We start from the raw sequence: 20,038 nt of genomic DNA, 5'->3' as shown, positions 1-20,038 counted from the left end.
AGTTTGTGTAGCATGTCCCTCTTGCCCTTGGTAATCATCCTCATTTTGTCATGGCCATCCTGGTAGGCCTCCTTTGCCATTTCCATTTTTTTGGTTTCTTTCCCTGAAAACTGTGTGCAGGTAATTCCATGTGCCATTGTTGAAAACAAAACAAAACAAAAAAAACCTACTTTTTAGATTGGTGCTGGTGTAAAGTAGCCACTTTTCTCTTTGGGTGTGTATTTTAAAGTTTTTGTTTGTTTTTTTAAATTAATGCCAAAAAGAAAAAGCATTATAATTTGTAAACTTAATTATATGTCTTGTATCTTATTAGCTTAGTAGTTGGAACCACTTAGTCTCTAGGTGCAAGACTGTTGTTACAGTACCAAGAAAAAAATGTCGTATGTGTTATGAGACTGTACATTTTTTTAAATAGCAATATGCAATAAAGATGACTTCATTGGGTGTACATATATGCTTTCTATGAATTATTAAAATGCCATCACCTAACTTCTTTGTGCGTTCCACCATTGAATTTAAATTCTGGAAATTTTTCACCAAATCAGAAACACCCACATATCTTTAAACTTGTACATACTGGATCCAGAAGAGTGTTGTTTTTCAACTGGGGCAGCAAATCAGTACATCCGGGCTATCATAAGCTACCTCTTGTCTATGTGTGAATTGAATGGTTTTGTGTTACATATGGTGGCACTACTAGTGGAATTATTCTTCTGGGAGTATAGAAAATAATCTATAGTCACCAGAATGAAAAGCTTTTTTAGATTTTGAAGCATTTCCTTTTTAAAAATTAATTTTTGCTATAAGTCAATTGGGAACTGTCACCTGAACAGATCAAGAAATGTGTTTATAACTATGCTTTGGAAGTTGGGGGTTTTCCATTGGTCCTACATCACTCTGCTATGTAGCCACTCTCAACCCAGCTTGAAGTCAAGCCAAGCTAAAAAGAAACTGTCCAAGTGCTCCGTACATTAATCCTTTTGATCTTTGGAATAGACCCACAATGTTCTTAAAAACTGTTGACCATCTTATTTTCCACCAAGTCACTGGATAGCTGTATAGTATCCAAAGACCAAATTGTTCTCTGAAGCTGACATTCAGATAGGAGAGACTCATCCATATGTCAGATATTTTATTCCATCCCACAATCTGTTCCATTTACTATTTGTGTATCTTAGTGTGGAGCTATGTACTGAACCACCTAGACCCACAGTTACCCTTGGTGTATTGATAGAAATGAGGGGAATCAGATCATTACCCTTAAGTTGACAGCCGTCAATTACCCCAAATGTATCAACAATAGGGAAAATGTGCTTCAGAAGCAGGGCAAAGTTACATCCCCACCCAGAACTTTGCCCCTTTTCTATAACTTAATGGGAATTTATGTGAGGAAAATTGATAACCTTGACTTAATTACTTTGCACAAAATCGTTCCAAAAGCTATGTTTTGGAAGAGAAAACATTTGAGACCTTTTTAATATAAACAACATCAGCTATTTCCTTTCAAATGGAAAACATAAATAACTCTCAAAGCTTAACAGCTCCTTGATACCACCTAGTTCCATAAACACCAGTCTTGAGAACCGCTGGACTATGTGTGAATAGATTTAAAGTCAGGGGTCTTGGGGTTCTTGCCTCGGGGTCTTTATAAACCTTCAGTATTTTGAGTTATTGCTCATTTTCTCTGTGTGGTCTGTACATTGTTTTCAGTCTGTATATCCCTGTTCTCCCCTGATAATATGAACTCCACTCAAAAATAAAAACCTGTGGAATCTATAATTAAAGGATGACTAAAACATCTATGAATTCTTTTTAGAGAACGTTTAGGGTCCCTGGAGAAAAGCATTTCTTGTTTTCAAGGAGTTTAGTGTTTTCCGTAGCAAATACCAATCAGGATTATTTTTTGTCTGTCTTGTGAGGAAAACATCAGACCTGCCCTTTGGTCTCTTCCCTGACATGCTTTTATCTGCTGCTGTCCACAGTGTGTTTCCATGGTACCAAACAAACAGCATGAGCCCAGGGCTGCACACCAGGATTTTCAGACAAAGGAGATCTTTATTTTGATCAAACCTTTGTGTGTTTTGACTTTTCAGGGGAAAAAGAGTTTCCTAGGTATAATTTTTTTTTCCTATGTCATTTCAATAAAGCATCTCTTTTCTATTTTTCCCTGTCTACAGTTTTCTTTCTCCAGGAGAAGGAAAAAAGAAAATGGTTCTGTAATCCTTATTTTCAGTACCATCCTCCCATATTTTTGTACCACTATGTGGTCACGTAGGAACATTTTTGTGGCAAAAAGATCCATAGTCCCTCATTAGGGATCCATAGTCCCTCTAATTTATCTAATGCTCATAAAAAAAATGAGCATTTTTTTGTTAATGTCTGCACCTCCACTTCCAGATTAGAGAAAGTTTCCTCTCTGATCAGGTTGAGGGCTGACTTGACTCTTTTAGGATAAGAGTGGGGCTCAGCAAGCAATGATTTGGGAACAGGGAGGAGGACAAGATGACTCTGTCCACTGCTTAAAAAAAGGAAAAGTCAGGCTTCAGAATACAAGGTTAAAAATACATAGAAGTCAATCACTTTCCTATGTACCAGCAATGAAGGAGTAGAATTTGATATTTAAACACAAGACAATTCACATTAGCAAACACTAAAAGTGAAATACTGTACGTATTTAAAAGTCTAACAAAATATTTACAAGATCTACAGGAGGAAAACTCTGATGTAAGAAATAAACCAAATAAATGGCAAGCAAGATATTTCATATTCACTAGTAGGAAGACTCAATATTGTTAAGATATCTATTCTTCCCAACTTGATGATCTATAGACTCAGTCCCAGCTAGTTGTTTTGTGTTTATCAACAACTGATTCTAAATTTTATATTGAGAGCAGAAGGCCCAGAATAGCCGGCACAATATTGAAGAAGAACAAAGTTGGAAGACTGACACCATACAACTTAAGAAATACTATTTTGAAAAAATAGATAGATCAATGGACTATAGAGCCACAGTAGCCAACTGCTGTTTGACAAAGAAGAAAAGATACCAAAATACAATGTAGCAAAAATTGTCTTTAAAAAAATAATTTTGGAGCAACTAGACATCCATATGCAAAGATAAAATAATAATAGAAATAAGCCGAGGCACAGACCCTAACCAACTCAAAGTGAATCACAGACCTAATTGTAAAATGCAAAACTATAAAACTTCTAGAGCTAAGATAGAAGAAAATCTGGATGACCTTGGGTTTGGCAATAATTTTTTTTTAGATCCAACACCAAAGACACAATAAAAGAAACAAGTGACTAGCTAGACTTTATGAAAAATTTTATTTTTTTTTTAAATTTTATTTGTTTATTTATTTTGGTACCAGGGGTTGAACTCAGGCACACTCGACCACTGAGCCATATCCCCAGCCCTATTTTGTATTTTATTTAGAGACAGGATCTCACTGAGTTGCTTAGTGCTGCTTCGCCATTGCTGAGGCTGGCTTTCAACTCCTGATTCTCGTGTTTCAGCCTCCCGAGCTGCTGGGATTACAGGCGTGCACCACTGCATCTGGCTACATATGAAAAATTTTAAAATCCTCTGCAAAAGACACTGTCAAGAGAATGAAAAGACAAGATACACTGACTGGGAGAGAGTATTTTCAAAAGACAGATAAAGGAATATTATCCAAAATACACAAAGAATGCTTAAAATTCAACAGTAAAAATATAAACAATCTTATTTAAAAAAAAAAAAAAAATGAGCCAAAGACTTGAACAGACATCTCATAAGAAGATCCTCAGGTGAAAAACAGTATATGAGAACATGCTCCATACCATATGTCATGAGGGAAATACAAATTAAAACAACAATGAGGTACCACTACACACCTATTAGAGTGACCCAAATCCAGAACACTTACAGCAATAAATGCCGACGAAGAGGTGGAGCACTAGGAATTATCATTCATTGCAGGTGAGAATACAAAATGGTACAGCCACATTGGAGAATACTTTGTAAATTTCTTACAAAACTAAAAACACTCTTACCATGAAACCCAGAAATTTGCCCAAACGAGTTGAAAAACATCCACACAAAAACCTGCACACAAGCTGGGCACAGTGGCACACTCCTGTAATCCTAGCAGCTTGGGAGGCTCAGTCAGGAGCATCTCCAGTTCAAAGCCAGCCTCAGCAACTTAGACCCTAAGCAACTTAGTGAGACCCTGTCTCAAAATAATAAAATAAAAGGGCCTGGGGATATGAATCTGTATCAAGAATAAAATAAACAGACCAACAAATAAAAACCTGCACACAGATTATTATAGCAGCTGTATTCATAATTGCCAAAACTCAGAAGCAATCAAGATGTCCTTCAGTAGTTGAATAAACAAATAAACCATTATACCTCCCAATAACGGAATATTATTCAGTGCCAAAAAGAAATGAGCTATCAAGCTGTGAAAAGACATAGAGGACACTTAAATGCATGTTATTAAGTGAAGGAAACCAATCTAAAAAGGCTATATGCTGCATGATTCCATTCAAATGACGTATGAAAAAGGGAAAACTGCAGAATCAATTGTTGCCAGGAGGAGGAGAATAGAGAGATGAATAGGTGGAGTGCAGAGAATTTGGGGAGACAGTGGAAATACTCTGTGTGATAGTATAATGTCATTGTACATTTGTCCAAACCCATAAAATATACATCACCAACCTAAGTGCATAAGTGGGGGTTGGGGATATATGGGAAATCTCTGTAACTTCCTCTCAATTTTACTGTGAGCCTAAAAGTGCTCTAAAATACAAATACTTTAAAAAGAAAAGTCCCTGTGCACATGGCCAAGAAACTTCCCCACTATATCAGGCCAAGTCGCCTGACTCCTTTCACATACTCAACCACCCCTAACCCCTCAGCTAAGCCCCCTTTAGTAACTTTTCATGCCCTTTTGACTTACCCAGTTTATTTATATCTGGGTATGTCTATTTAAGGGCAAGGGGAAGCCTAACAGGGTATTTTTTCTTAATACTTCTTTGACTTCTCAGATGGCCAGCAACTCTCCAAGATTCTGGCCCAGTCCCTAAAACCTCCAGATTCTTTTAGACTAGTGTCTATTCATTAACTCTTCAGAAGCCAGAGGAAAAAATAAAAGCAACAGCTGGTCACTAGTGAGTTAATCACTCTCAGGGAGTTCAGGCTATAAACCTTTAAGATCTACAGTTTTAGATGTTTTTTTTTTTTTTTTTTTCAAGTTGCCGGTCATTAGAATGTTCACAGGAAGAGCCTTCCCTCCCTCCTCACCTTCCTCTCCACCGCCCCCCCTCCTTGTTTCCTTACTCCAAACCAACTTCATTAAGCACACCACATGAAAAGGCTTCATTCTTAGAGATCCTATTAAAATGCCTTTTGCAGAAAATTTCCTCTCCTACTGCCTTGAATGTGAGCTAGTTGACCTGAAAAGCAGCAGCTGTTCTGTGACCTGACAGTTTTATGGCTGTTGAGTTCCCGCTAAAAGCCTGGCCTTCCAATGTCTGTCAGGGGCACTGCTAGCAGCAGGGTCATGCAAAACCCTATAGCACCCAGCTCTCAGCTGAAGGATGAATGCAACGCTGAACAAATCCTCTATCATAATCTGGGGAAACGACACCTCTAGGGCAACTGGCATTGAGTTTTTCCCCATTGGACTCTGGCAACAGAGACCTTGCTCCCATCTGCCTGTTCCCTTCTCTTCCACTAACATCTGAGCAACACATGAGACCCAAGAACTCTGAGTTACAGAGTCGTCCCCACTGCTATCAGTCATGAGCAGATCAGTCTCTCAAACATCTTTTTTTTTTTTTTTTCCCCATTTTGAATCTGGAGAGAGTAGTTCTAAAACTTTCCATGATAGAATTCTGTAATTCTGCTTCTGAGATTCCCAGCCCCTGGGCACTGAGGATTCATAGCAGCCAACTTACTAACTTGAATTAAACAAACTGTCCTGATTGCACTGTTTATCAGTGACAGCCAAGAAACCCGGCTTTTGCCCTGGCTGTTTGGGAAGGGGAAAGGTCAAAGGGCAATTGCTGAGAGCACACTGCATTTTAGCGGCCACAGAGCACATCCCGCGAGTTTCCTTTACTAGGTCACTGTGGTAATGTGGCCTTGGGGCCCCATCAGGGATGCACCAAAATCACATGCATTGATTTTATTGTAAAATCAATGTATATCATTAGCGTGGATTTTCCCTATAGAGGCCATTGTGGTAACTTAGGAAGAGAGAACTTGCAAGAGGGGGAAGGAGCAACTCAACTAAATGGGTGGGCCTCTGCTCTCTTCTTCACTGAAGTGCTTACAATGATTGCGCTTCAAAAGCAACACTGTCAAGTGAAAATGCACCCTTGGGAGGGGGCTCAGGGACTCACTCGCTCATGAGCATCCACTGACAAGAAACTTTTTAGCCTGAAACACGAGATATTAAGAAGATAGGACAGCTGCCCTAGGATATGTAAGGAGAGAGAAAACTCATTCGTATTCACCAGAGGCAGGGCTACCAGTAAAGGGGGAAGTCAGATTGATTTTTGTTTTCCTCAACCCATAGAGAACTTTCAAACTCCTGAAATTAACCAGCAATTGAACGGGCTGCCACATAAAGTACTGAGCACCACTTCCTTCAAGGTATTCAGACTCATAGACTGAACGCCCAAAGACTGGGTGGTCATCCGTCAAATTGGGAACATTGTTTGAAGTTCAGAACTACGTGGCAATTCAGATGGATGGTTTTTTAGAAAGACTTTTTATTTGAAAATAATTTCACACACAAAAAAAGATTGCTTGTGTGTCCGAAGTCTGAATGGTCTTACTGGGACAAACCCTAGATGTCATGAGGGCTGCATTCCTTTCTGAAGACTCTAAGGGAGAATATGTTCCCAGTTGTCCAAGGCTGCCTCTGTTTCTTGGCTTGTGACTCCCTTTCTCCACTTGCAAAGCCACCAATGACAGGTTGAGCTCTTCTCATGATGCAGGTCTCTGACTTTTCTCCCATTGTGATCTCTCTCTAACCAAAGCTAGGAATATTCATTTTTAAAGATCCATGTCATTAAATTGGATCCATCCAATAAACTAGGAGAACTCCGCCTATCTCAAGGTCATACCCACAATCACATCTGTGAAGTCTCTTTTGCATTGGAAAATAACTTATGTACAGATTCCAAGGATTAGGGCATGGATGTCTTTGAGAGGCCATTATTATTCCTATTATAGAGCAAAAGAGACCCAAGTCTTTAAATTTTAAAAAGTCCCCCTGAGCTGGAGGAAAAGTTAATAAAGAGAGATGCAGACAGACTTAGATAGTTTAGCCAGGTGCAGTGGTACGTGCTTATAATCCCAGAGGCTGGGGAGGCTGAGGCAGGAAGATCATGAGTTTAAAGCCATCCTCAGCAACTTTTCAAGACCCTAAATAAAATATTAAAAAATAAATAAATAAAAGGGCTGAGAATGTGGCTCAGTAGTTAAGCACCCCTGAATTCAATCCCCTGTACCAAAAAAAAAAAAAAAAAAGATTTAGATAATTTGATGAAACTTCTTAGTTTTAAATGTGAGAAAAGAAAAAAAAAATCAATAAACCAGATCAGATTGCATTTTTGGTATCTAAGAACACAGAGACATGACCATTCTCCCATCTCATGAGGCCAGACTCAACTCCGAACAGAGGTAACTTCACCATTTATATTTGAATGAGGTCTGGAGGTGACAAACTGGTTGCAAATGAGAAAAAGGCAGGGAGGGGGACTTGGAGGATTTGTCTTTATGACATGTCAATATAGTAGTCAACAGTCCCAATGTCTTGGGTCAACATGCCCCATTTCATTTAGAGTAAAAGCCAAGCTAAAGGCTTTTCCATGACTCATACCATTCTACATGATCTAAACCCTGCTCCACATCTCTCTCCAAGTCATCCCGGAACCCTTTCTGCTTAGGCAATTGACAGCAGCCACATGGCCTCCTGCTGTCTCCTGACCACAAAGCCTTTCCACTGTTCTTCCCATAGGTACCATCTTGTTCTCTTCTTTTCGCCCTTCAGGTCTTCATGTAAGGGATTCTTTCTCACATAAAGGCAGCAGGGCCTGTCCTGCTCTGATCACCCCACTTAAAGTTCTTCTGCCTCACAATCCTAATCGTTCATATCCAGCACTATTTTGCTAGAAAATGTGTCATTTCTAATACACTAATAAAATTTATTGTGTATTGTCTGTCCACTCCCCATCCACATTAGAGTATAAGATCCTCAAGGGCAGATGTTTTGTCTACTTTGTTTACAGAAATATTGAATATTTGGAAAAAGTACCCAGTATGTGTCCTCAGCACCTACGTGTGAAAGGAATTCACGAATGCATGAATAAATGAAGGGCAAACACTAATTAAAGTGTGGGGCGGGGTGTGGGTGGGTAGGTGGCTTATAGGGAATGACATGGTGGTGAGATAGTAAAAATCTCAAGCTGCCTCTTGATTCTTTCACTACTACAGGATGTGGACAGGAGAGAGACCCCCAAAGAGGGGAATGGGAAGTGTGAGGGAGAGAATGCTGTAGGGAGGAGAGAGGAGGAGCAGGGGAGGGAAACATGGGAGTGGAGGAAGAGACTTAACTGGTTCTGTGGTTTGGATGAGTGTTTCCCCAAGGGTCTGTGTTGAAGGCTGGTTGCCCAGGGTGGCAGGACTGGGAGGCACCGTATACCTAAGAGGCAAACTCTGAAAGGAACAGTGGGACTCTGGCCTGTCTTCTTTCTCTTTACTTCCTAGCTGGAGATGTCAGTGGATTGCTCCACTGAACACTCCTGCCATGCTGTGCCACCATCACAAGAGGACCAAACCAACAAGCTGCCTGATTTTGGACCTGAACCTCCAAAACAATAAACCAGTGTTAATCTCACTTTATTTCATATGTAGCTTATCTCAGATATTTCATTATAGTGATGGGAAGCTGAGCAATACATCTGACACCAAAAATATAAATGCCAACGGATAAAAGCCGCCATTTTGTAAGGTCCTTTATGTCTTAGTGTTTAACCTCTAGTAAAGTAACGATTCAAACAAGTATTGTGCTCCTCAATACCTAACCCTTTATAAATGAGTTCTATACAGAATCATGCCCTAAAGCAATTCTAAATATCCTACCAGCTCTCTTCCCAGTTTTCTTCCCCTAGGGAGAAGGAACAGATTTGGAGACCAACACAGAGCTGCAAACCACTTTGACTTTGTGCTCTATTATACAAACTCAAGAGCTCAGAAAGTTTGAGCCTTTTTCAGGGGAGAATTATTTCCCCTCTCCTGGTTTCATGAGGATGGAGGGAAGTAAATGCAAGGCAATTTCCCAATCTTTTATAGAGCAGTGATGGGGGATAGCCTCTCGTTTCTCTTTTGAAATCAGAAAAACAGTGTTATGATTTGGATATGAAGTGTCCGCCCAAATCTCCTGTGTTAATGCAGGAATTTTCAGAGGTGAAATGGTTATGAGAGTTGTATCCTAATCAGTCCCTCCTAGTTTGAACAGACTAATTGGGTGGTAACCATAAGGCAGGTGGGGTGTGGCTGGAGGAAGTGAGTCACTGGGAACGAGCCCTGGAAGAGTGCTTCTTCCCCGCAGCCCCTTCCCCTTCCTCTCTGTGCTTCCTGACCAGCAAGAATGGAGCAGTGCTCCTCCTCTGTACCTCCCGCCATGTTGTTCTGCTTCATGATGGGCCCAAAGTAAAGGAATTGGCCCACCATGGGCTAAATCTCTGAAACTGTGAGCCAAAATGAACTTTCTTTCCTCTAAGTTGCTGTTGTCAGGTATTTTGGTCACAATAATGCAAAACTGACTAAAACAAATAGAGGTTTGAATATTTTTCTAATTTAAAGTTTTCATATTAGTAGAGTTTAAAATGAGTATATATATGTGTGTGTGTATATATATACACATATATGTGTAGTTCTAAGTATTAAATATTTATGTATTTAGTTCAGACCATAGGTTCCTGGTTAGTTTCTCCCCTTGGAAGTCTCATGGATATTTCAAATCCGACACTCCAAAATGGAACCAATCTTTTGTTTTAAACTTGCTCCTGCTCTAGTCTGCTGTCTCTCAAATGTTAGGAACTTTGTTTCCTTCCCTTGTCACACAACTCAGACCTGCTCCTATAGCAACTCCTTCAGGCTTCCCCTTCAAAATTTGTGCAGAATTGATCTATTCTCATAATGTCCACAACTGCCACTCTGGTCAGCGTGTCATCGTCTGCCTCCTAGACTATTGCAATGGCCCTTTCACTGATCCCCAGAGCCTTGGCACCCACAGTGTTCTCATCACTACAGTCAACACAATGCTTTCAAAATGTGTAAAAAGTCCTATGACTCTGCCTGGACTCTCCAGAGGCTTCCCAGCTCCCTTAGAAGTAATTACCACAGTTCTTACAATGGCTTTCTTGACCCCAGTGTTCTGGACACTGGCCCAGCCCCATCACCCTCTGACCTCATCCCTACTAATTTCTCTCCTCCTCCCTTTGCTCCAGCCATACTGGCTTCCTTTTCTTCCTTGAACATACCATACACTGACCCACATCAGTCTTTGCACTTGTTTCCTTTGCCTGAGACACTCTTCTCTTTGACATCACATAACTTTCTCTGTCATCTCCTCCAAGTCTTTGTTCTAAATTAACTTTATCAGTAATGACTTCCCCACCACCCAGTTCATAATTACAACTCATGCCCATCCCAGAACCCATTCTATTCTCTATATTTTCATAACAATAATCATCATGCATTTTGCACATAATTTATTAATTGTTTCCTGATCCGGTCCCATTTGTTAGACTATGAGATCCATGAAGTTTTAAAAAAATATATTTCCTTTATCATTCACTGTGTATTCATTCCCATTACTTGGAACAAGGTCTGACATATTGAGGGATCTCATTAAATATTTGTTCAATTGAATAAATAAATAAAAGTCTATTTCTTTGATAGGTCAAATAACCATGGTAGAGAATTTGCCTAGCATATGCACAAGGCCCTGGGTTTGATCCCCAGGATGATTTTAGAAAGGATCATTTAGTTGACTTAGATAAACTAAGGGTTTCACAGTCTCTCTTATACATTGTGCTCCAGGGTTTTTAGAGGCGGGGCCAGCAATTTCAAGATCTTTCTCTCACATGTGTTTGAGACATTCTCAGGGAGATGCCAGTGCCTTTTTGAAGCCATTAGCAGCAAGACATGGGCTTAGGATGGCCCAGTGAGTGTCTGGACTCCCTGGAAGAAGCCATTCTGACAACTAACTTTGGGAACCAGTAAAAACAAAGAAGTAAGTCCCATTGTGTATGATACGCTATCACCATGTTGTCATTTCCTGAGCTACATTCTGTTCTTCTTAACAGTGGCTCCATTGCCAATTTTCAATTCAAAAGAACATTACAAGGGGAAAAAAAAAATCTGAATCTTTATGTAGCATTTCCTAGAGTAATAAACACAGGATTTCCTGCATCTGAAATGACTTCAACAAATTGTGTGTTCCTTCAAATGGACCTGGTAAAAAATTTGGGCTCTGTTCCTGTAGGTACGGATAAGCTTGCTGATTGAAATCTCCTCCAGCTGAGCAAGGTTTTTTGTTTTTGTTTTTGTTTTTTTACAGGTATCCAGTCCTACTAAGGCCATGAGCCACAGGGATGAGTTCTCATTTCAAGCTGATTTCTTCGTGGCCTTCATATTTCATGTGTTTGCATCTTGTCGTCCTACACTGAATACACAACCTCTAAGTGACAGAATCATCCTTTTCATCCAAGAGCTCAGGATAGCTGGGCATAGCAGCTCATGCCTATAATCCCAGCGGCTTGGGAGGCTGAGACAGGAGGATCTCAAATTCAAAGCCATCCTCAACAAAAGAGAGGTGCAGAGAGAGAGAGAGAAAGAGAGAGAGAGAGAGAGAGAGAGGTGTTCAGCAATTCAGTGAGACCCTGTCCCCAAATAAAATACAAAATAAGTCTGGGGATGTGGCTCAGTGGTTGAGTGTCCCTGAGTTCGATCCCCAGTACCCCCCACACCCACCCACCCCCCCAAAAAAAAACCCACGTAGGTAGACAGTCAACAAATGCTTTTGAGTCATTCATCTTAGAAACACTAAGATGAGATACCTCCGGAGGGATGACTCTGAGGTTTTGAGTGTTGGCATTTGTTTCTGGCAGGGAAGGATAAACGTCCCAGCTGGCCATCTCAACAGGAAGGAAGTATGTGCTGTTGACCCGGGGACAGGAATCTCCCCCTCTCAGATATTACTCTGGTCGCACCAGGATAATTTGTAAATCGAAATTAGAAACGGTGCCTTTCCCCATTTCCCTTTCCTAATAAAGTGCTCATGATGAACTGAGTGGCGTCCCCTCTCCAGACTTCATTCACTCTTTGTTTTAAAATCCTTCTTTAGCAAGTTGCCTCCGGAAGCCTGTGGTTTCCTAATTCCCAGTACACGCTGTTGGCCTGAAACTCATTTGTACTTTTAGTCACTGCTTGATGTACCAGAGTCATAGCAACTGCCTCACTTTGCGAAAGAACACAAGATAGACAGGATATAATCAAAATTCTACAGAAATATGGTATTTTATGCCATTATGTGGAAATCACCAGGGAGGAAACTTTTTCAGGAAAAGCCAGGGAAAATCTTCAGAGTGAGCATTTGTAAGGTTCTTTCTACAATGTTGCCTAGTTGCTGTCAGATATAAACACCAGCTACATACCTGGAGAGGATCCCTATGACCTGTCTTTGGATTCAGGAAACACAAATTCATAGTTTCAGTGCATTGCCACTATTTATTTTGTTAGTCTCTTGAAATTGGATGTTGAGAATCCAAAAATATCTATCTGTTTATCATGTCTCCAAGGTTTAATGAGTTTATAAAAATGAACTCACTAAAATATGGCCATATAAATTTCTATAATTAACATTTGAGAGGGAATTCCCGTTCAGAACACTAACAATAACTACCATTTACTAAGGCCAGACACTGTAAAAAACATTTCCCATGTAACAATCTGAAAAGAAATGCAATGAAATATTTTTACTTTTGTTTTACAGATGAGAAAACTAAATCTCAAGAAAATAAGAAATGTAACCAAAGTCATATAGAATTCACCCAGAATCCAACCAAAAACTCTAGGCTCTTAATAAACATTCAACAAGGAGAAATCTCAAAAGATACTGTCATTATCCTCCTAAATTTTTGTCTTCCATGTTGGTGGCATTGTCAAGTTTACACTTGGAAATGAGCACAGAATCTGTAGCTCATTCTCTGGAACCAAGGCATCACTTTGATTTGCACCTGGAAATTCTTTAATAATGCAATGGTAGAATAACAGAATAGTCACAGAATCCTGGGGTCAGAGGGGACCTCAAGGCATGTTAGTGGACATATGCTGTTTTAATTTCCTGTCATGGATTTCCTCTTTTGTCATCCATCCTCCCCCTCACCAGATGGTCAATCAAAATGTCCCCAGATCAAGAACACACATGTGGCCCAGACAAGGCAATCAGAGCTGAGTAACACCAAATCTGGTCCTGATGACAAGAAAGACAGCTCTTTTAGACCCATCTAAACAGAACTCAACAGATTCCCTGATCTGCTTTACTTTCTGAAGCTTAGTTCTTCAGTTTTCCTAGCAATTCTCCAAACAGAAAGTCAGATTCTGTTGCTTACAAATGAAGAATTCTAATTGATGCAAATGTTTAATCTGGGATCTTTATGAGGCACAGGAGCCAGACAAGTTAGTTGCTAGCCCTTTATTTCTGGTCAAGCACAAAGGACTCTGTTTGAACCAAAGATCTTGTCATTAAAATAAAACATGAGATAGCCCTAGTCCAGCAAGAACTCTAAGTCCTCATTTGCTCAAGTTATGACCATCCATACCAGTTCTTAGAGCCTTTCATTTAGTTTTGCATACTAATATTTTGGGATCTAATTAAAATGCAAGAATGAGGAGGTGGCATCTAAAAGTTCTCTTCAGTTGCACGACAATTTGTACCCAATCAAGAGAGAGACTTGGAGTCAACTGCTATCCCAATTTACTCCCTGCTGATCATTTTTTTTTCAAACCTCTTTTTTGTGTTCCAAAGCACATCTGAACTTTCCTTTAAACAACTTTTTACTAACATCAAGTTCAAATGGACAATGGCACATTTTTTCTGCACATATTCAATATTAGTCATTTTTATAGTTTTCTGTTCCACGCCTGTCAAAGGAGGTTTCTTCAATATGAATTTAGAAAATTTTAGCAGACCAGCTAAATCTAACAAAGCCAACCAGAACTCCTGAGATGTAGTGGTTATTCCTCACACTGTCCTTCAAGAATCCAAAGCTCTTTGTGAAGTAGATACATTTGATGTGTAGCTTTTTGGCTTGAGCTTGAAAGTAACTCAATATTTAACAGAAGACACCTGTCCTGTCTTCTGTAAGGATGGCCCTAGGCCTGAGTCTAAGCAATTCCATTTTAAAACTTCAGTTTGAAACCTGCAGTCTCACTAGGCATGCCTAATGGAGCTCTCCAGTATGGCCCTCAGGCATAAACAGGTCATTTCTCCCCATCCTGACAAACTCAGAGTGAAGTCCTGGCCCTGATAAGGGGTAAAGGCAAGAAAATCAGGGTGGGGACCACCAGACCAGATGCTTTAACCCCAAGGTAAATGATGGGATTTTTTTTGTTTTTGTTTTTTTTTAAAGAGAGAGAGAGAATTTTTTTAATATTTATTTTTTAGTTTGGGGGACACAACATCTTTGTTTGTATGTGGTGCTGAGGCCGCATGCATGCCAGGTGAACGCGCTACCGCTTGAGCCACATCCCCAGCCCAGTAAATGATGTTACTGAGGAGCCGACACTGATGCCCTCACACCGAAAAGCCTAATGAGAACCTGGACTAATGTCCCAATTCTTCTCATGGTTTGCCAGATTTCTCTGCATTTTCCTCACCGCTCTCAAACTCTATAGCCATCTCTTGACCCTGGCGGGAGCTGCAACCTCTCCCTAGGACCCTCTCCTCAACCGGTCGTCAGCTCCATCCCAGGAGAAGGCTGCCTTGGTTCCTCATTTGTTCACCATGGTCTGAGTGAGTGTGCATCTGCTGGACTTAAAGACTAAGGCTTCAGACACTTACTTAGCATACAGAGGGAATGTCTGTCATGAGCCTGTCATGATTAAATGTGTTTGCAGTGCTTAGAATTATTCTAGAATTATTTGCTGTGAATTGATTGTGACTATTGCAGTGCCTAGCATTAAGGATTGTCATTTTCTTGACTAAGAACCTATAGAGTGAAATTGTATTCAGTGATTTGAGTGAATAAAGCTTTGACAAAGACAGAAGCTCATGGACATTCTTTATTTCTCTCCCTTAACTGCATAAGTCGCACCTTTTGCCATTGTGACATGTTCTCAAAAATTAGTGTATATTTAATAAATGAACTAATGTCACATGAAAATTGAAGGTTTCCAAATAGGTTTCCAAATATAATGTAACTAACATTAGGGGTGCTGTGGGGTTCCCATATTCCAGTTAGAATTTTTACAGCATGGTGGCTGTAACAGATAGTCACCAACATGGGAACAAACCAAATTCTAAAAGTTCAAATGGGATTTGCTGTTTAAAACCTGAAATATGTCTTCCATTGGAAATCCTGTTATAAATAGTAGTCATGTCTTCAAATTCAGCCTACGAAAGGCTTTCAGATAATATTATGCGGATACTCCTAGCAAAGGTGTATATGAAAAAGGAAGGGAAGATTTTAAAATTTGATACGACGCCCCTTGCCCCTCATCCTGGTTTTCAAGACTCCTTTACTTTCCTTGGTCTTCCCTGGGGTTTCCAGGCTGTGTTTACCTCAAGTACTACTATCCTCAGGTCACCTGAGGCCAAATTATCCCAGAAGCTTATTAAAGTGAAGGTGACAGAGGCCCATCTCTTAAGTAGATATTTCTAGAAGTGGGCCCGAAGACTACATTTTAACCACTTCCCCAGGTGATTCTTTTGAAGATCTGAGTTTTAAGAGCTACTGCCCTGAGTAGTTTTGTTTCTAACCCCCTTTTCCACCTCTACCCAAATCCCAACTTCTAATCATTCAATTTGGCTGAGCTCAGGTCAAGATAAGAGAAATCCCAGGAATTAATGTGATTTTTCTGACAATTTAGGTGATGACATTTTCAGGCTTCTTATTCTTTTATCTCCCTAGGGAGACCCCTAACCTAAAGGAATCATTTTTTAACAACTAGGTGTATTTTTCTTCAGCTAGAGATAAATTTTGGGGGAAAAAATGGTGTTATTATAGATAATACTATGCAAATAGTCCTAGCAAAGGTGTATATGAAAAAGAAAGGTAAGATTTTAAAATTTGATATGTCTTTTTTTTAACTCGATGAGATCTGTTTTTCTGACCTATTAGGTATTTTGTGACAACAGAATTTTAAATGACTACCTAATATTTAAATTTTATGACCTTGACAAGTTGCCTATCTGTTGAACATTATCATTCTTATAAACAAGGCTCTGATGAATATTCTTGAATATAAATCTTTGACAAAAATCTCTCATTTTTCCCTTGAAGTTTATTTCTGGAAACAGAATTCATAGTTTCTCATTATAGATTGCCAGAATGCCCTCTGGAAAGGGTGATGCCAGTTTACATGCCCAGCAGCTGGGTATGAGAGATGCCTTCTACAAACCATATATCATCCATGTTGAGCAATACCAGGATTAAGTCTTAGCACTTAAAAAAAAAAAAAAAAGAGGAATTATCCAAGATGCAACTGCAAAGGATAGAGGAAGAAGGAAGGGAGATAAAATGGAGTTGTGGGGAGATCCCTGGAGAGTGAATCAGAAACTGAGTCAATGGAACCTTCTACTTACCCATTGGTGGCTGCCTTGGTCTCCCCCAAGCCCCTGTGAACCACACCCATGGGAAGGTTGAGTAGATCGTGAGGCCACTGTCCAGTAGAACTGGAGGTACCTCTCCTACACTTCTAGGCAGAGTTGCCAAATGGGTTGTTCACACACATTAGCATGAATAGGAACTCCCTGAGACAAGAATTCCCAGGTCCACCCAGAGATTCTGACTCAGTAGGTACAAGGGAGGAGGGCATAGAACTTACATTTTGATCAAGAATCCCAATTGAGGGGCTGGGTTTGGCTCAGTGGTAGAGAGCTTGCCTCGCATGTGTGAAGCACTGGGTTTAATTCTTAGCACCACATATAAATGAGTAAAATAAAGGTCCATCAACAACTAAAAAGAAAAAAAAAAAAAAGAATCTCATTGAGTCCAACATAGGTGGCCTAGGACCTCACTTAGAGGAATACAATGCTAACGGAAGAAAAAAGTTCTTGGGAGTGCCAACCTTATAAACTTATTTTATTCCAAGGAAATTACTCCAGTATTGCTCTTTCCATGAGGCATTCACTCTGAGCAGTTTTGGAATGTTGTGACGACTTTTCTTTTGTGTTCTCCAGCAAACTTCTGCAGTGAGGAGGTAGAACCCCTTGAGTGATGTGCTGCTACAATCACCCTGGCTTTCAATCCAACACAGGGATGGATGCCTTCAGCTGTACATGATTGTAGCTTGTGAGGATGCCACAGAGACTATTTAGGTGGCCACCTTTCTCTCTCCAGCCCCACGAGTGAGTTCTAACCCAGTTTGATGCTGTGTGGTGCTAACCAGAATGCCCCTGTAACAATCGCTGGCTTGGCACTTTCTACGGTATATTTGTTTGTGGTACAAAAGCAGATCAAGAACACAGACTACAGTGTGTAAAGCCAGGTACCTTTTGACATCCTGGGAGAGGGCCCTAAGGCTAGGTCTCTCCATCAAGTGCAGTACTGAAAAGAGTTAGAGTCTGCCTTAGCATTCAGGCTCCACATTTGCCAATTCCGATTACCATCTAACTGTGTGCTTAAAGGGGCCCTGTCAACATTGCTTAGATCTGAAGAACAAGTTCAATGAGTTTCTCTTGTTTAAGCCACCCCGTCTAAGGTACTTCATTATGACAGAACTAGTAAGCTAATACATCCACTGTAGCATGATTAAATATAACTCCTACCACACACATATATGTGTGTACCCACCCCAATTCACTTTCACCTCCCCTACAACTCCTGGCCTGGAATACTCCCATTAAAGATAAGTGGTCTGTGGCTTTTGCTATTCAGTTTGGTAGTTTCTTACCAAGTAAGAAGTACACACGAGTTCTCTCTCTCTCTCTCTCTCTCTCTCTCTCTCTTTCTCTCTCTCTCTCTGTGTGTGTGTGTGTGTGTGTGTGTGTGTGTGTGTGTGTTTGCTCCTCCTTCTGGCCAGAGCAGCTGGCTGACTCAACTTTATATTTTTCAGGCCACATATCAGGATCTCAATCTAGTGGAATGCAATAAGCATTTATTAAGTACTTACTACACACCAGACATGCCAAGTGATAGAGATTTTAAAGTATCAGATGTAAGGCTTGTATTTGAGGTTCTCACTGTCTGGGGAGGGAGAATCATGCACAATTTTAATGATGGGGATTGCGTTCGGAGTACCGAGGTGGGAGTGACTAATTTTGCCTGTGGGAGTTGGGGAGGCCTCACAGAAAAGGTGAGTTTCAAAGGATGAGTAGAAGGTTACCAGACAAAGAAGAGGGAAATTCTGACGAAAAGGAATAGTGTGTGCCAAAAGACTGGAGAGGCAAATGAAGTATGTTTGGAAATGGTGAGATTTCAGTGAGGGAAAACGACCTCAAGCGCCATGCTTGAACATGGACGTCCAGGCAGGACAAAACTCCCAATGGGGTGCACATTGGTCAGGGGGCCCTTGGGTTTCCCAGACTCTTTCAGCCTCTCTGGAGTATGTGGATGGTCCCTGCAGCCAGAACTCCCAAACCCATTTCTATGTCGGTTTTTAAGAGAAGGCAGAGAGTCCAGCCCAGGGCCAATGTCCCCATACACATCCCACTTTCCCAGGCCTAGCCTTTCCCTTTGGAGAGCTGGAAAGTTACCAATGGAAGAAATGAGGCTTAAGTTAGTCCCTCACATCTGCTCAGAAAACATGATATCTTTATTGCTGTCTTCAAGTCCAGGGTTCATTCTGCTAGTCAGAAATCCTGATGGGGTTCCTCCTCCTTTCTGTGTGGTCACCCCAGAATCTGTGTGTTTTGGCGAATAACTGATTTTCTTCTATTTATAGACTCTTTCCCATGTAACTCACTTATGGGGCTCCTGTGGTCCAGGGTTCTGTCAGGCCCCAGCTGGCCAGCCGTGCGCAACAGCCATTAACACCACAGCTGGTTTTTTTATATCCTCCATGTATGGACCAGTTGTTAAGCACTCTTAGATAAGTTGAAAACTGTTTGCATTAAAACTCACATATTTAGTGGGTGGGGGGGAGGGATGCTCATTTGTGTTAAGTGACTTTCAAAATTCATCTCAAAGCTAAAAATAAAAATTCTCCCTTAGCCAAGTGATAAAATATTCATTTTTGCCTTTTCAAGATATAGAAGAGTAAAGAAATATTTTGGAAAGAGTATTTCCTGACTGTTCTAAGCCAAAATATAGTCTTTGATAAAAAGGAAAATGTCCCAGGGACTAAGCAAAAAGCAAAAGACCTTTTTTGAATTCCTTTCTTTTGCCTCCTTCTAAACTGTTTTGAAAGGAGAAAGTTTGGTAAGTTCCTCTTTAAATATTGAATTTCATTTTTCAAACAGAATTTTTAATATCTTGTGTAACTGTTGACTAGTATGTCTCCTCATCCTGTAATCATACTTGGTATCATCAACTGCCTTTAAAAATAACAACTTTATTGAAATATAATCCATATACCGTACAAGTCACTCATTTAAAGTGTAGAATTCAATGGCATTTATTATGTTCACAACATTGTGCAAGTATCACCACAATTTTAGAACATTTCAATCACTCCAAAAAGAAATCCCATATCCATTAGCAATCACTCTCCATTCCCCATCCCCTCCCCTCAAGTCTTCGATAATCACAAATCTACTTTCTGTATCTATAGATTTACCTCTTCTGGACATTTAATGTAAATGGATCA

Source organism: Callospermophilus lateralis, chromosome 3 (genome assembly GCF_048772815.1).
Source record: "Callospermophilus lateralis isolate mCalLat2 chromosome 3, mCalLat2.hap1, whole genome shotgun sequence".
NCBI lineage: Eukaryota > Metazoa > Chordata > Mammalia > Rodentia > Sciuridae > Callospermophilus > Callospermophilus lateralis.
This window is presented reverse-complemented; position numbering follows the sequence as displayed.